Raw genomic sequence first — 16,612 nt, 5'->3', positions numbered from 1 at the left:
CGTCTGGCTCCTCTGTCCATGGGATTCTCCAGCAAGAATACTGGAGTGGGTGGCCATTTCTTCCTCCAAGGGAACATCCCAACCCAGGGATCAAACCCGAATCTCCTGCATTGGCTGGGTGGGTTCCTTACCACTAGGGCCACATGGGAAGCTTCATCTCTAAGCCTCTGTCTTGCTCATCTGTAAAATGGGAATAAAACTATTTCATGAGGTGACAAGAATTCATTAAGAGCTTGTGGCACACACTAGGTACTTTCCAGATGTTGGCTGGTTTCATCACATTCATTCTGGCATTACAGCCGATTTTCCAACCTCTTGTTTCCAAAGGTTGTTATTTTGGATTCTCTTGTTTCCCCAATAGTCATTTAAAAATTAATATAGTTAACTTACAATGTTGTGTTAGCTTCAGGTGTATAGCCAAGTGATTCAGTTATACATGTGTGTGTGTGTGTGTGTGTGTGTGTGAAGGGAAGTGCAAGTGGGTCAGTCATGTCCGACTCTTTGCGACCCCGTGGACTATACAGTCCATGAAATTCTCCAGGCCAGAATACTGGAGTAGGTAGCCTTTATCTTCTCCAGGGGATCTTCCCAACCCAGGGATCGAACCCAGGTCTCCCACATTGCAGGTGGATTCTTTACCAGCTGAGCCACAAGGGGAGCCCATATGTGTGTGTATTATATATATATATTCTTTTTCAGATTCGTTTCCACTATAGGTTATTATAAGACATTAGATATAGCTCCCTATGCTATAGAGTAGGTCCTTTTGTTCACCTACTTTATATAGAGTAGTATATATATAAGTTAGGGCTTGCCGGGTGGCTCAGATGATAAAGAATCCACCTGCGATGCAGGAAACCCAGCTTCAGTCCTTGGGTCAAGAAGATCCCCTGGAGAAGGAAATGACAAGCCACTTCAGTACTCTTGCCTGGAGAATTCCATGGGCAGAGGAGCCTGGCGGGCTACAGTCCACGGGGTCACAAAAGGTCAAACACGACTGAGCGACTAACACACACACACACACATTTACACGTTAATTCCAGACCCCTAGTTTATCCATTTTGGATTCTTTAAAAGGGTGATTACAGTGTCTAGGAACAGCTCGTTCTTTGTTCTTTCAGGGTCAAGGTTCTTAAGAATTCACTGCTCAGACAGACATAGGGCATCTTCCTCCTCCAGCTCAAGTCAAATCTTCCAAACGCTTATTAAGGCCCTTCAGAGCTGATGAGACAAAGCACAGGCAGCATCTGCCTAATATAAAATATGCACAGTAACACTATCTTAATTAGATGTACATGTCTCTGAAGATATAAATAAATGCTTCCTTTTTGATATGTCTGATTTAATAGCCTAATAACAGGGGAATGTTGCTGAAATATAATTCAGGGGGTGAGGGAGAAATTAATAAACTCAAATATTTAAAGCTCAACAGCAATTAACAACCCATTTAAAACGAATTTCCAATTTTAAATTGTATTTATCCTTATCCAACCAGGACTAAGCCCCGGGGTTCATCATTCTTCATTTTCAGACCTAGCAGGGTGCAGCGCCCTTGGCTTGGGAAGCAGTTTCAGATTCCATCTTCCGGGGGCAGCCTACCGTGAAGCCAGCCAGGGCAGAGAGGAAGGCAGAGGCCCACCGGAGCGGCCACGGGCACAGGCTTTCCCGCTTCCCGAGCGCTGCGTTAGCTTCTCTCACTTCCTTAGGGATTTGGAATTCAACGTTCAGGCTGCGTGTTCAGCTGCACACGTTCGCACACACGCAAACCGGATGTGGTTTCTCTTAAGGGGCCCCAGGACTCACGGATGGTCTCCCAGGGCACCCCGCCGAGTCCTGAATTCCTTGGTGGCATATGGCAGAAACATGAAGGTGAGTGTCCAGGTATGGACACCTAGGACTCACCCTAGAGGGACTGCTCCTGCCTGCGCCCCCACGAAGGGGGAGTGTGGTGGGCTCAGCTCCCCATGCATTGTCCCCACTGGGCCCTGCGTCTGATGGGACCGAGGCGAGGCAGGAGGTGGGGTGGAGCTGGAGGCAGGGTGTGCTGGTGGTGCTCTAGTCACTCAGTCGTGTCTGACTCTCTGTGACCCCATGGACTGTAGCCCACCAGGCTCCTCTGTCCATGGGATTCTCCAGGCAAGAATACTGGAGTAGGTTGCCATGTCCTTCTCTAGGGGATCTTCCCAACCCAGGGGTCAAACCCGGGTCTCCTACATTGCAGGCAGACTCTTTACCCACTAAACTATAAGGGAAGATCTACAAGGGTGTGCTGGCTCTTCCTAAAAGACGCTCCACCCAGCTGGGGCTGCCGGAAGCGCGCAGGAATGGATGGAGCCAGTAAGTCAAGGTCATTCCCTTAAGGATAAATTCAGTTCAGTTCAGTCGCTCAGTCGTGTCCAGTTCTTTGCAACCCCATGGACCGCAGCACGCCAGGCCTCCCTGTCCATCACCAACTCCCAGAGCTTGCTCAAACTCATGTCTGTCGAGTCGGTAATGCCATCCAGTCATCTCATCCTCTGCTGTCCCCTTCTTCTCCCGCCTTCAATCTTTCCCAGCATCGGGGTCTTTTCAAATGAGTCAGCTCTTTGCATCAGGTGGCCAAAGTATTGGAGCTTCAGCTTCAACATCAGTCCTTCCAATGAACACCCAGGACTGATTAAGGATAAATTACTATGTATTAACCCAGTGGGAGGACATGCAGGAAGAAAGGCAAACAGCCATATGCAGTCTTCTGTGCCTGCAGAGGGTCTGGACGAGGAGACACCTTGTTGCAAGGGCTACGCCTTCTGTAGAGGAGCGGGCATCACGGGCCAGTCCGGGCTACTTGGTCAGGTCCAACAAACCCATGGACCCCTTCTCTGAGAAGTCCTCACTCCCCCTCGGGCTTACACCGCGTGATTCTGCCCGATGGTCCCAGCCACGGGTCTCTCCCACTCAGCTTCTCTCCCCCGGAATTTGAAACCAGCAGTAGGGGTACCAACTTTCTGCTGCTTACAAGGACTGAGAGAGGCAAGTCAGGAAGCTGGGATGGACACTATTCAGGGTGGCCACTGTTGGCTGACCCGGGGCAGGGAGAGCTGGTTTATAGGCAGAGAAATGAAGAGGACGGGAAACCATAAGTGATCAAGTGACTGCCTGGAATCTGAAGGTTTATCAGCATTTGCTCTTGGTCTTTGCAAGACTGAACTATTCTTCTGACCCTTGCTGTTGTTGCTGTCCAGTCACTAAGTCGTGTCCGACTCTTTGCGACCCCATGGACTGCAGCACGCCAGGCTTCCCTGTCCTTCACCATCTCCTGGAATTTGCTCAAACTCATGTCCATTGAGTCGTGATGCTCTAAAATCATTTCATTCTCCATCTCCGTCTTCTCCTCCTGCCCTCAATTTTTCCCAGCATCAGGGTCTTTTCTGACCCTCCCTTGGGCACTGTTTATCTAAAGAAGAAACTCCTCCTTATTTTATGTTGAAACACACGTGGGCCAAGATCTGTCCACCAATGAAACACATTAACTAGTCCCAGTGATATAGGAGAGATGTGGACCTCACTGGAAAAGAAAAAGTGAAAGGCATTCAGTCGTGTCCAACTCTTTGCGATCCCAGGGACTAACTATACAGTCCATGGAATTCTCCAGGCCAGAATACTGGAGTGGGTAGCCTTTATCTTCTCCAGGCAATCTTCCCAACTCAGGGATCAAACCCAGGACTCCCACATTGCAGGCAGATTCGTTACCAGCTGAGCCACCAGGGAAGCCCACTGGCAATTCCCAAATGTTGGAAACAGCAGAGCAACCCAAGAGCAACTCCTACCACATGGGACATTTCTCCTCCTAGAGGCTGTGGGAAGGGGAGAGAACAGGGTGAGGAGTAAAAGGTGGGCCAGTCAGGGCTTCCAGGAGCTCTTGGAGGCACCTCCTAGAATCAAAGAATTGATGCTTTTGAACTCTGCTGTTGGAGAAGACTCTTGAGAGTCCCCTGGACTGCAAGGAGATCCAACCAGTCCATCCTAAAGGAGATCAGTCCTGAATATTCATTGTAAGGACTGATGCTGAAGCTGACACTCCAATACTTTGGCCACCTGATGTGAAGAGCTAATTCATTGGAAAGGATGCTGATGCTGAGAAAGATTGAGGGTGGGAGGAGAAGGTAGGACAGAGGAAGAGATGGTTGGATGGCACCACCGACTCAATGGATATGAGTTTGAGCAAGCTCTGGGAGACAGTGAAGGACAAGGAAGCCTGGTATGCTGCAGTCCATGGTGTTGCAAAGAGCCGGACACAACTGAGTGACTGAACAAAAACAGGGTGGAATCTTCCCAGACCAGGGATTGAACCCGTGTCCCCTAGATTGGCAGGAGAATTTCGATCCACTCTGTCACCAGGAATTCCCTGTTCGATCATTCTTAGTGTCTGTTAATTTTCTTTTAATTACAGTTTCTCTTGCTACCTAGGGCCTAGGGCCTAGTTTATTTCTAGGGGAGGATTTTATGCTTGTCAGTTGGGCTTCTCAGGGGGGAAAGGCACCCCAGCTTCTCAAAGGGGGTTTGAGCCCAAAGAATAAGATATTCCAAAGGATGGCTAGGCCAGTCAGACCACAAGTCTCATTTGCCCCATCTTAACACTGAAGCCAGAGGCACAGCACTTCCTTCAAGGAGTCTGGGGGAGACGAGGAAGGTGCTGCTGAGGCTAGCTGGGAGGGTCCACAATGAGCAGGACCCACTGCTGTTCCAGGCAGGAGCTGGGTGATTTGCCATCTGCAGGGGTCCAGAGGCAAGCTAGTAGATTATAAGAAGCAGGTGGACTGAGGAATCTGGAAAAGGTGTAGCCAATGTTTCCTATTAGTTAAGCTTCAGTTTTTTTCTGAGCAACCTTAAGTGAGAAATGGATATTTGACAGTTCCTGGGGTAGCTCAGAGAATTAACATTTGGGCATGCTCAGTCTCTCAGTCGTGTCCGACTCTTGGCGCCCTCATAGACTGTAGCTCGCCAGGGTCTTCTGTCCATGGGATTCTCCTGGCAAGAATAGTGGAGTGGGTTGCCATTTCCTCTTCCAGGGCACCTTCCCAACCGAGGGATCAACTCCATGTCTCTTGTGTCTCCTGCATTGGTCTTTACCCCTGAGCCACCTGGGAAGGCCAGAGAATTAACACAGCAGCCCAACAACCCACGCCAGTTGCCCACACAGAGCCCAGCGCGGGTGGTATCATTGAACTGCCGTTTTCTGTTATTTGTTATTGCTGTTCCTGCCCCAGTGACATCCAGGCTTGCTCCACTGTCAAGTTTCAGGTTCCCCAAGGAGAACCTGGCTCCAGTGAAGTGTGAGAGCAACCAGCCACGGTGTAAGCATGAGCTGGGGTCTGGGACAGGTGGGCAGCAGGTGGCCAAAGTGTGCAGGGCTTGGGTGGGTTGGGTGGGGCCTGGGAGCGGGAGCAAAGAAGCCTTGGGGGTGTCTGGTGTGGAGCAGCAGATCTCAAATCTCTTTGTCTCAGGATCTCTTCACACTCAAAAAAAATTGTTGAGAATCCCAGAGAGACACAGGTGGGTTATAGTATCTAGCAACATTGACCTTGTTAGAAATTAAACCCCGGATGTTTTTCAGACACAAGGACACAAGCACCTGGGCCATTAGAGTGAAGATGCTACCATACCTCAGGCAGCCTCTGGAAGCCTCAACTGTCTGCTCCTGGGAGTAAGAAGGAAGAAGGTCAGTGACATGCTAGTTGTTGTTCAATCACAAACTTGTGTCTGACCCTTTGTGACCCCATGGCCTGCAGCACGCCAGGCCTCCCTGTCCATCACCATCTCCCTAAGCTTGCTCAAACTCATGTCCATTGAGTCGGTGATGCCATCCAACCATCTCATCCTCTGTCGTCCCCTTCTGCTCCTGCCTTCAGTCTTTCCCAGCATCAGGGTCTTTTCCAATAAGTTGTCTCTTCACATCAAGTGGCCAAAGTATTGCAGCTTCAGCTTCAGATGCATATTCAGCATTGATTTCCTTTAGGATTGACTGATTTGATCTTCTTGCATTCCGCGGAACTCTCAAGAATCTTCTCCAGCACCACAGTTCAAAAGCATAAATTCGTTGGCACTCAGCCTTCTTCATGGCCCAACACTCACATCCATACATGACTACTGGAAAAACCATAGCTTTGATTATATGGACCTTAGTTGGCAAAGTGATGTCTTTACCCTTCATGGATCACAGCCTTGTCAGGGGTTTGCATAGCTCACTAAAGCCACAGGCCATGTCGTGCAGGGTCACCCAAGACGGATGGGTTACAGCAGAGAGTTCTGAAAAACGGTGGTCCACTGGAGAAGGGAATGGCAAACCCCCTCCATTCCCTCTTGCTGAGAGAACCCCATGAACGTGAACACTATGAAAAGACATCCCAGTGTTCTTATGAAATTAGCCCTGACCTCAGGGATGTTCCAAAAGAACCTGGAGTCTTCTCAGCCCGGGTCCGTGCTGGGGGAGCAGCTCGTGTAGTGATTCAGAATGTGGGTCCAGAGCTGGGCGGCCTGAGTTTGGATCTTGCTCTGCCTAGGCTTATTTGACAAGTTTCTCACCCTTGGGGCTCCATGTCCTGTTCTGAAGATGGGAAGCGCAGCACCTCACCCCCGCCCAGCACATAGGGTTAAACTTTGCGGCTCTGATGGGCCAGCCAGCCCCAGTCTGAGGACTGGCCTCGGGAAGTCTGTTCCGTGAGCGGTTCTGGTGCCAGACTCTTCCCACCACCCCCTCAACCCCTGGGAGAGGGCTCGGTGCCCCGGGCTGGGTGTGTCCTGGGGCCTCAGTGGTCCTTATCCTCAGGAGCTGGTGAGGTCAACAGCCCATGGAGCTGAGATGAGGTCGGATATCCTGTCAAAGACAATTCTCAAAAAGTATCTTTGTTATGGTTCCCGAGTCTTGTGTTGATCAGACACATCCTTCTCTGTGTCAATCAATAAAACATGAAATTGGACCAATTTTTGACTATATTATGTGTAATGAATACAGGCTTTCAATGCTCAAAATGATAGAAGTTGTGCAATGCGCCTCCTGCCTCCGGAGTGCTTCTCGGACCCTCAGCTCAATCAGAACCCAGCCTTGGGGGCCGTGTCTGCCCCGGGCTGTGCCTGTATCACCTGTGTCCCCTCCTCGGGCCTGCCCGCCCCAGCTGGCACCTCTAGCTTCCTTCCAGTGAGAACCTGGAGCCCAGATCGTCCATCGGGTGGCTCTGAGAGGGGGATACAGGCCAGGCCAGGGGACGGATCTGAGGGAAGAAGGGGGCTGGGAGGCGATGCTGGGGGACATGCACGGGCAAGGGGTACGAAGGCACCCTGCTTGGGCTCCTGCCTGGCGCTGCGACCGCGCCATCCTTACTTTCAGAATAACTGCTGTGAGCTGAGAAGAAAAGGGAAGAACGCATTTCCCTCGTGCTTGCGAGTCTAGGGCGGTCCATCCATTATTGGCCGCAAATCACACAGGATCTGCCGCCTGAAGGTCCAGCGACACCCCCAGGCTTGCTTTGGCTCTCCCACCCCTAACATGCCTGTTCTCACCCATGACCTCTGGTTCCCTCCCTGCAACAGGGAAACTTTCAGTTTGGGGCCATTCTTCCTCATCAATGTTTACTGAGCAGAAGCAGCGACTTCAACCCCGAGATACCCACAGAGCAACCCCAGTTTCACTTCCCTGCCCTGCCTCCCCGGCCCGTTCTTTGTCAGCAGGGTTACATTTCCAGTTTTTCCTGCAGAGCCCTGGGTGCCCTGCTTATGGTCGTAAGAGGGTAGAGTTGACAGAGCTACAGAGACCATCTCTTACCACCGAGACTACAGATGAGGAGACGGGTTGGAGCAGTTAAGGATTTACTCAAGAATGTGCAGATAACAAGGAAGCCATTTCCAAGCCCATGACCACCTGCCTGGATGTGGGGACAAAGGTCCCAAGTTCCAAGACTCTCCTCTCCCTCCTCGCATGCCTCTGGTCCAGCTGTGGCCCGCCGTGCAGGTAGAAAGCATCCACCTCTGGTTTGTGAAATGCTTTGTGACTTCAGGGAGAAAGCTGAGTTGTGCTCAGTTGTGTTTGGCTCTTGGCGACCCCTATGGACTGTGGCCCGCCAGGCTCCTCTGTCCATGGGATTCTCCAGGCATGAATACTGGAGTGGGTGCCATTCCCTTCTCCACCAGAGAGAAAAAGCCTTACCTAAATGAGCAAGGAAGGAAACACATTTGGATAAAACATGGACGGTATTTATACTCTTTTAACACAAGCTGCCTTCTCCCTCTCGTTCTCCTAAGTTTTGTTCCTGTTAATACTCGCCAAAGGGTTCTCTGCAGCCTAAGACGTCAGCTGATAAGGGATCCCAGAGATTTGTATAATAATAAGGGACTCTTGAAGGCCCATGAGTTCTGAAGACTCAAAGGAATGAAGTTATGAAAGTGGAAAATTAAATCCACTGCTGCTAGATTCCACGGGGCCTTCCCCCAGCCCGTCACCGTGCTGCTGGTGAGTAGGGTCAGAAGGTCTTGACCAGCCCACCAGATGGCCCACTGTGGGGCGGCCGGCAGGAAGGTGCACCCTGCAGCCAAGAGGCAGAGGACGTGAGCACTGGAGCCCACAAGCGCTCCTACCCACGTTCCTCCCTTTACCTGTGACCAGAGAGGGCAAGTGGTTTCCTTTAGGTCTCCAGCTCATGAGTGGCAGAGGCAGTCTGCAGGAGCTCCCAGCGGCTCAGCCCAGTTCCTTCTGCTAATGGACCCTGCTCCTCTGACACCTCTGCTGTTGGCAGACAGCTCCAGGCGAGCCGTAACCTTGGGTCTCAATGTCGTCAGCTCACGAATCAGTCCTCAGGGGAGGTGGGCGTCATCAGCCCTGTTCTGGGGCAGCCCCCCTGTGAGGGAAGGACCCAAGCCTCTATGTCTGCTCAGGTCACCCCCTGGCTCAAAAATTCCAGGGCCAGCCCTGTCCTCTCAAGCTTCTCATCCTGGATGGCCCTGGGCGTCCTGAAGCATTGATTTTAAACTTGCAAGGGGAAAAGACCATGTCATTCGCTTTTATGTTCATTGTGAAAAGAAACCAAGCTTCCTTGACTTTGCAGATGATACAAGAATTTTGGTTCTTTCAGGCTGTTGGTTCCAACATGGTGGACTGAGTTGACTTTGCTCTGGTTCTGGGGCTCTTCTGGAGAAGTTCGAGGCGCACAGAGGCAGGAGTCCAACTTAGCCCATGCTGGCAGTGAGGTCCTTCCTGACTGGACCCCTGCCTGCACATGGGACTGGCCTCCTGGGACCCAACGGTCCAGCTATACCAAATCGCCTGGTCCTCCCCAGATGCACTGTGTCTCTTGTCCCCCAAGTGCTTGCTCACGTGGGGCCCTGAGCTCAGGGCATCTCAAACTGGGCACTCTTCTTAAAAGTTAATTAATTAATTTTTGGCTGCAATGGCATCACCAACTCAATGGACATGAGTCTGAGTAAACTCTGGGAGTTGGTCATGGACAGGGAGGGCTGGCATGCTGCAGTCCATGGGGTCGCAAAGAGTTGGACATGACTGAGTGACTGAACTGAACTGAACTGCACTGAGCCTTCATTCTGGCCTGTAGACTTTCTCTAGTTGAAGCAAGCATGAGCTGCTCTCTAGCTATGGGGCCCCAGCTACTCCTTGCAGTGGCTTCACCTTTTGCACACCACAGGCTCTAGGTGAATGGGCTTTAGTAGCTGGGCACACAGGTTCTAGGGTGTGGGCTCAGAATTCTGCCTCACAGGCTTAGTTGCTTTGTGGCACATGGAATCTTCCCAGGCCAGGGATGGAACCTGCGTCCCCTGCCTTGGCAGATGGATTCTTTGCCACTGCACCTGGGGGGGTCCAGGCGGGGCATTCTGGATGTTCGGGGCTGGGTGACTCTTTGTTGCAGCATGATCCTCTGCATTCCAGCAGCATCCAAAGCTGGCCTTCACCTGCCAGAGGAGCAGGACCAGACATCCTTCTGCTGATTTCTGAGCCTTAGTGATTGGCACCCCCATTGGGTGCTGATTCCCTAGCAGTTTTTAATTTTATTTATCTCCTCTTAATCTCCACGACGACTGTAAACCCCTAGAGGTCAAGGATTATGGCTCCCAATCTATATTCTTCAATCCTCAACACAGCACAATATCTGATCCACGGAAGGGACAGAAGAAGTGCTGAGTGAATGAGCGACCTGCCAGTCTAGGCTAGTGCCAAGGATGGTGATGAGCCCTCCGAGAAGCAAGACAATCATCCTCTCACCTAAGATCACTGTGCAGCTCAGCCACTGACATCATCTCAGCACCGCCATGTCACTTGATGGCTGCTTGAAAAATAACTCTGCCAACAAACCCAGATTACATCACTTGGTCATAGTAACAGTAATAACAACAGAGTAATGACAGTGGCTGGGTCGTGAGTGTCTTTGCCAAGTTCTGCCAGGTGTTTTCATTCTGATTGCTAATCCTAATATTTCTATGAGCTTACATCTTATTATTCCCAAGTTACAGGTGGGAAAACTGAGGCTCTGAGAGATTAATTCATAAATTCAGCATCTGGGCAGCTCTAGGATTAAATCCAAAGCAGTTTGACTCCAGACCCTAATCATTGCCCTGTCTTTGGTTTTCCAAAGTTTATTCTTATGGATGATTCTCAAGAAGTGGTTGTTTAAAATCTGAATGGCCTCAGGGTGCCAGATGAGCAGGCTACCCACACCCCGTTGCAATCTTTGTCACTTCCTATCACTGCAATGAACCTCCAATTCTATCAAAATATGGGAAAAATCATTTTGATGCTGCATTTGCATATCCAAGGACTGGAGGATGGTTCGTATAATCAAATTATGTAGAGTTGTAAAAAGGGAGCATCGTTTAAATAGCTTACAAAATTACTTTGAAGATGTACATTAAAATCTAAGGAATCCATCGCCTCCGAGATCTTTACAAAAGTGAAATGCTAATTGATTATGACAGCTTTGTCTCCATCACGGGCACTGTTCTCCATTTCTACTCTGTCACTGTCTCAGCTCCAGCATCACTGAGACCTCGGCCCCTCTTGTGGCCCCACTCATGCCACGAGAAACAGCAGATGGAATTAATGCACGGCTGGCTTCCCGCCTCTCCCTATAGTTGATCAAAGGAGCAGTCTGGGGGAAAAAAAAAAAAAAACAGCACCCTGGAAGTTGCTGAAATTCTGATTTCTTTCCGCAGTTTTATAGATTTTATAACTTATCTTTTATTGACTCTGCAAGGTCTCTGGTTCTCAGCATCTGTTTGTGGCATCTGTGGAGAAAGATAAATCCTATTTTTTATGCCACGGAACCAAATTTAAGAGACAGACAAACGAACAGGCCTTGGTAGGAAGGGCCAGCAGCGCGTTCCTCTTCCTGTCCTGCTGTCCTCGGCCCCTCCGGGACCTTGCGCCCACAGGGCTGGAGGAGAAGGTCCCTTCTCACCCACCTGGTTTGTCAGAGGCTAGTTGGTAACCATAAAAAACTCCTCCGCATCATTTACAATTTCTCAGACTTAAAAGAATCGTGCCTGGTCACCCAGACCCATGATTATATATCAGGGAACTTCATAATAATAATAGCTATGGTGCTCCAACTTCTTTAAACCCTCAACTGTTCGATTCAGCCTCTTTGGCTCCGTAACTGTTTGTACGATTAATAGACTCCAAGGCATAACTGACTCTCCCACTGGAGAAGAAAAGAGAGATCCAATCCTACCCTCACAAAAGTGGCCCTGCCATCAGGAGACAGTGTCTGTATCCCTGACACCAAGGTGCAGAGGGGTGCTGGGGAGTGGGGTCGCCCTGGGGAGGGTGGTCTGGAGTGCTCGCCTTTCACAATGTCTTGACTGGACTTTGTGGAAGATAGACTTAATTGCCAAGCCCGTGGGACGGAGCCAGAGCTGAATTGGGGCAGGGAGGTTTCAGCCTGGGCTAGGAGGTACACCCAAGGACAGTGGGGTCCCAGCAAGGAAGGTGGTGGATGGACAAGGCTTCCAGTTTGGTGTCAGTGGAGCCTGGAGGAGAGAGATGCCTGCAGCTCCCGGTCCCGGGATCTTACACCAGCACCTACAGAACGGCCTCTCCTGTAGGACATGGGAGCCCGTTTTCCAGGCTGGTGAGGAGGGCAGGGCGCGCCTTCCCAAGTCTCAGAGCCAGGGGGTCACCGGGGTGAGCCCTGGAGGGTCAGGAAATGCTTCTCGGAGTTGACGGTCTCAGGAAATGATGAGCGGACCAGAGAGGAAGCTGCTGTGACGGAGGAAGGCCAGAGGCAGGCTCGGGGACTGCAAGCGCGCCTGGGCCACGGGGCCAGGAGAGGGTCCCCTCCTCAGGGCGTGCCCTCCGGGGTCCACACTCCACGGGGTGCAGTCCCTCCAGCACAGGTGGTGGTCGGAACAGAGTGCGGCCTGCCACTGCGGCGGGACCTGACGGACGGAAGTCTCCCCGTGGAAACAGGAAGTGGAATTCTAATCGCGAGCCTGTCCTCTGCAGCTCCCCTAACGGGGCCGCTCCTCTCCGCTCCTGTAATGTCCCAGGGGACCGGGCCCCTTGCAGGCTCACTGAAATAAGCAGGGCGCACAGTGAGGGGCGCCTGAAATAGAGATGGGCTTTCCCTCCTGCCCCTGGATGGGAGGAGGCTAACGGAGAGGTGTCTGGACAGACCGTTCCTTCGCGGGGCTTGTGCTTCTCTGCTTTAAATAACTGCCTTTAACTGGACATCCATGGCCTCTGCTTCTCCCTCAGCTCCTCCAAAACACCCAAAGCAGATTGCGGAGATCAGTCTTCCCCCAGCCTCTGTTGCCTCTTGGCTGACCACCGGATGACCCTGGTGTGGAGAAGGGAGGTCAAGTGTTAGTCTCGCAGTCATGTCTGACTGTTTGCGACTCCATGGACTGTAGTCCACCAGACTCCTCTATCCATGGGATTCTCCAGGCAAGAATACTGGAGTAGGTAGCCATTCTCTTCTCCAGGGGATCTTCCCGACCCAGGGATCGAACCCAGGTCTCCTGCACTGTGGGCAGATTCTATACTGTCTGAACCACCAGGGAAGCCTGAAGGAAAATCAGACCCATATTAATGTGGCTGTATTTCACACATAACTCAGTCCTTGGAAGAAAAGCTATGACAAACCTAGACAGAGTATTAAAAAGTAGAGACATTACTTTGCTGACAAAGGTCTGTATAGTAAAAACTATGGTTTTCCCAGTAGTGATGTATGCATGTGAGAGTTGGACTATAAAGAAAGTTGAGCATTGAAGAACTGATGATTTTGAATTGTGGTGTTGGAGAAGACTCTTGAGAGTCTCTTGTACAGCAAGGAGATCCAACCAGTCCATCCTAAAGGAAATCAGTCCTGAATATTCATTGGAAAGGCTGATGCTGAAGCTGAAACTGCAATAGTTTGGCCACCTGATGGGAAGAACTGACTCATTGGAAAAGACCCTGATGCTGAGAAAGACTGAAGGCGGGAGGAGAAGAGGATGACAGAGGATGAGATGGTTGGATGGCATCACTGACTCCATGGACATGAGTGTGAGCAAGCTGTGGGAGTTGGTGATGGACAGGGAGGCCTGGCATGCTGCAGTCCATGGGGTCACAAGGAGTTGGACACGACTGAGGGACTGAACTGAATTCACACATCTGCCCGGTAAAAGCTGGTGCCAAGGAACAAAGCCACGTCATAGACTTGTAATCATTCTTGTTCTTTAGACTTGAACCATCTTCTGTTCCTTTCCATGAGACACTTTACCTGGTGGATGTAAAGGGTTCCGTCTGTACTGAGAGTAGACACTTCATGTGAAGTCCCACCCCACTCCACCCTCCAGGCATGTGAACCCTCCAGTTAATTCTTCCTTCTTATCATTTCCAGGGAAACAAAAGCAGGGCCTGAGCACAGAGGATGCCCAGGACCAGTTTATTGACTCCCAAGGACTATTAACCTTCTGGAGAAGGAGAAAAAAAAAATACCCTTCTTGTATCTAGGACCTGCTGGGTGCTAATTTAATGTGGCAATGAGATAGAAGTCCGCTCAGGCTCCTGCCAACCTCACTGGATTGGAATGCCGTCTACTTAGCATAGAAGTCAAACAATTCCCTGGCAATAGATTGCCTTCCACTTGTAGATCTACTAAATAAACAGAAAAGTAATTAACAGTGGGCGATGGCAGATATATCATAGGGGATTTCATTATAGCAGAACAACAGAGGGAACCAGGAAGTCACTTTGTGTCCCAGCATCCGATGAGGCTCTCATGCTCCATCTCTGTGAGAGAAGAAATTTCAGAATTTCCTATCTTCACTTTAATCAACAGGGAAGAGAAAAATTGAAATGCCTGAAATTAGTCCCCAAATAAATAATTCTCCTTATTGTTCCATTTAATTATTTTGGTCCTGGAACTTGTGGATGATTGTACCTCTTTTGTTGTATTTTTGCTTTTCTTCCTTCCTTCCTTTTTTTTTTTTTTTGGAGGGTGGGGCTTGCCTATTGAATATCTGAATTTCAAAATGCTAACTGAATGTCTCATTATTTTTATTCTTTCCTCCCTTTGGAAAATAAGTGGCATTATGTCACTTAGAACAGCAGGAAGGAATGAAATTTCATAGGAAGGAAATTTATGCTCAGTTGGAAAAAGAAAAGATGTTGAAGGCATTTATTTTTGACCAGCTTTTAAAAAACATATTGGAAAGTACTAAATTCAATTTTGCATGTCCAGAATGGTATAACCTAATTTTAGCATATTAATTAACAATAAAAGTAGTGTTTTTGCCTCATACAAAGAAATAAAATAATTAACTTACTGAGGAAATGGGGTCATATGATTTTACTTTCCGAGGGTAATGAATGACATTGAACAACAGTAATGAGGTTTTGAAGAGCAACTCTGGCTACTGAGCCCTTTTGGAATTCTTTGTTAAATACCCAACAGCTGGCCAGTTTACCCTGTCTCCAAACATTCCTGTCTCAACCCAGACTAACCCACCTACACGTCAATGAGTCAAGCCTATGTTCCCCAGGAAGAATGCTGAGCAGCAGGGGCAGGTAAGTTTTTAGGATTCTCAAGGCTGACCTGAATGTCTGAATGGTCCCTGAGTCAATAAACACTCAGGTGCTTTCTACTTGGAGGAGAAATTCCAACATTTTGTAGGTTCCCATATTTGGACATTTGAACTTGGAATATTTTGTCACGTTTTCACATAGCTTCATTCCCCAGGGGGGAAAAAAAACCTAGTCTTTCAAGTGGTTATTACAGAGCTAAGTGCATAAATATGCATGAGAGGTCATTATTACCACGAGATGATACTTAAAAGGTTCGAGTGTCTCTTACTAAGATTTTTCAACTTGTTTGGTGACAATAAATCAAAGTCTCCAGTTTTTGGTTGCTGAACTTTGCCTTTGATGGTTCCTTCAAAGTTTTCAGGAAAATGGTTTCTGAGCCCTGAGTGGCACTCGACTGTCCAGTCATTCATGAATTTGACAGATGTTTAAGGAGATCTTTAATTGTCGGTGTCTATGTTTCATGCAGAAGGGCCACCTTTGGAGCACTGTAGTCAGTCCTCTCCCCTGGAGGAGGAAATGGCAACCCACTCCAGTATTCTTGCCTGGAGACTCCCCATGGACAGAAGAGCCTGGTGGACTACACCCCATAGGGTCGCACAGAGTCGGACATGAAGTCGGACAGAAGCAACTTAGCACAGTCAGTCCTCTGAAGGTCAAGTAACAGAATTTCTAGATTTTAGAGCTTGAATAGAGGTTTGGAGAAGTGAAGTCACTTGTTCCAGGGGACATCTTGTCCTGTGGTCAAGATTGGAAGTAGGATGTGACCCCTAGGGCAGGCCTCTGACCAGTGAGTCTGCAAAGCTTGGGGTCCAAAGTGCAGAATCATCCGGGGAACCATGATAACAAGAGCTGCATTTTGACTCACTTCTGACTTCCAGAACTTGGTATTTCAATGGAGAAATCATATGTAGAATGATCAGAATCAGAATGACTCTTCAACATGATATTCCCATTCACTAGTGACTTCAGCTCAACCCTGGGCATGAGGCAAGTTCCCTCTTGGAGAAGATAGAATTTCTGTCTTCAGGATCAGTCATCCCAGTGGCCCAGATCTCTGTGAGAAACAGAGAAAAGATGATGGAGCTGGAGAGAGGGAACAGCTCCTCCCAGAGCCTCGCTCCTTCTCTCTCTTGGTGAGCGGGAATACTACTCGTGTAGTCCACGGGGTCTGGCTATGCTGCTTGTCCCACATTTATAAAGAAAGCAATTTACAAACAATTGATGAAAACAACTCTTTCTTAAATGTTTCCTTGTGGGCTCCTGGTCTCTGATTTATAGGCCAAATCTTTGGAAAGCAGAGCAAGTAGAATCCAGGGTGATAGGCATCCCTCCACCAGGAACTGATTTATGGTCTGATGGAAACATCTATGCTATTTCACACTGGGTTTTCCCCGAATCCTAAGGCTGACCTTGCTTAAGCATGTTGCAGTGAAAGGGAAGTGTGTGAAAAATAGAGCCTTGACATTTATCTGGAGAAAACTCTAATTCAAAAAGATACGCTCAAAGATTGCAGCACTATTTACAATAGCAAGACATGGGAGCAATTTAAGTGTCCATCAGCAGATA

General features: G+C 49.3%; 1 long non-coding RNA gene across 4 annotated transcripts in view; it reads left to right on the top strand.

Moving 5' to 3' along the window:
* The window catches only part of LOC120863078, a 35,750-nt gene extending 21,382 nt beyond the window's left edge, over positions 1–14,368 (top strand). For all 4 annotated transcript variants that reach the window (XR_005720922.1, XR_005720921.1, XR_005720923.1 and 1 more), the window contains 4 exons: positions 1,788–1,869; positions 5,247–5,333; positions 5,594–5,698; positions 13,860–14,368. This is a non-coding gene — a long non-coding RNA (uncharacterized LOC120863078). The remainder of the gene's footprint in view (positions 1–1,787; positions 1,870–5,246; positions 5,334–5,593; positions 5,699–13,859) is intronic.
* Positions 14,369–16,612: the final 2,244 nt, after the last annotated feature.

Source organism: Oryx dammah, unplaced genomic scaffold, assembly GCF_014754425.2.
Source record: "Oryx dammah isolate SB20612 unplaced genomic scaffold, SCBI_Odam_1.1 HiC_scaffold_4, whole genome shotgun sequence".
Lineage (NCBI taxonomy): Eukaryota > Metazoa > Chordata > Mammalia > Artiodactyla > Bovidae > Oryx > Oryx dammah.
The sequence above is the reverse complement of the archived record's forward strand: the minus strand, read 5'-3'. Positions and strand labels throughout refer to the sequence as shown.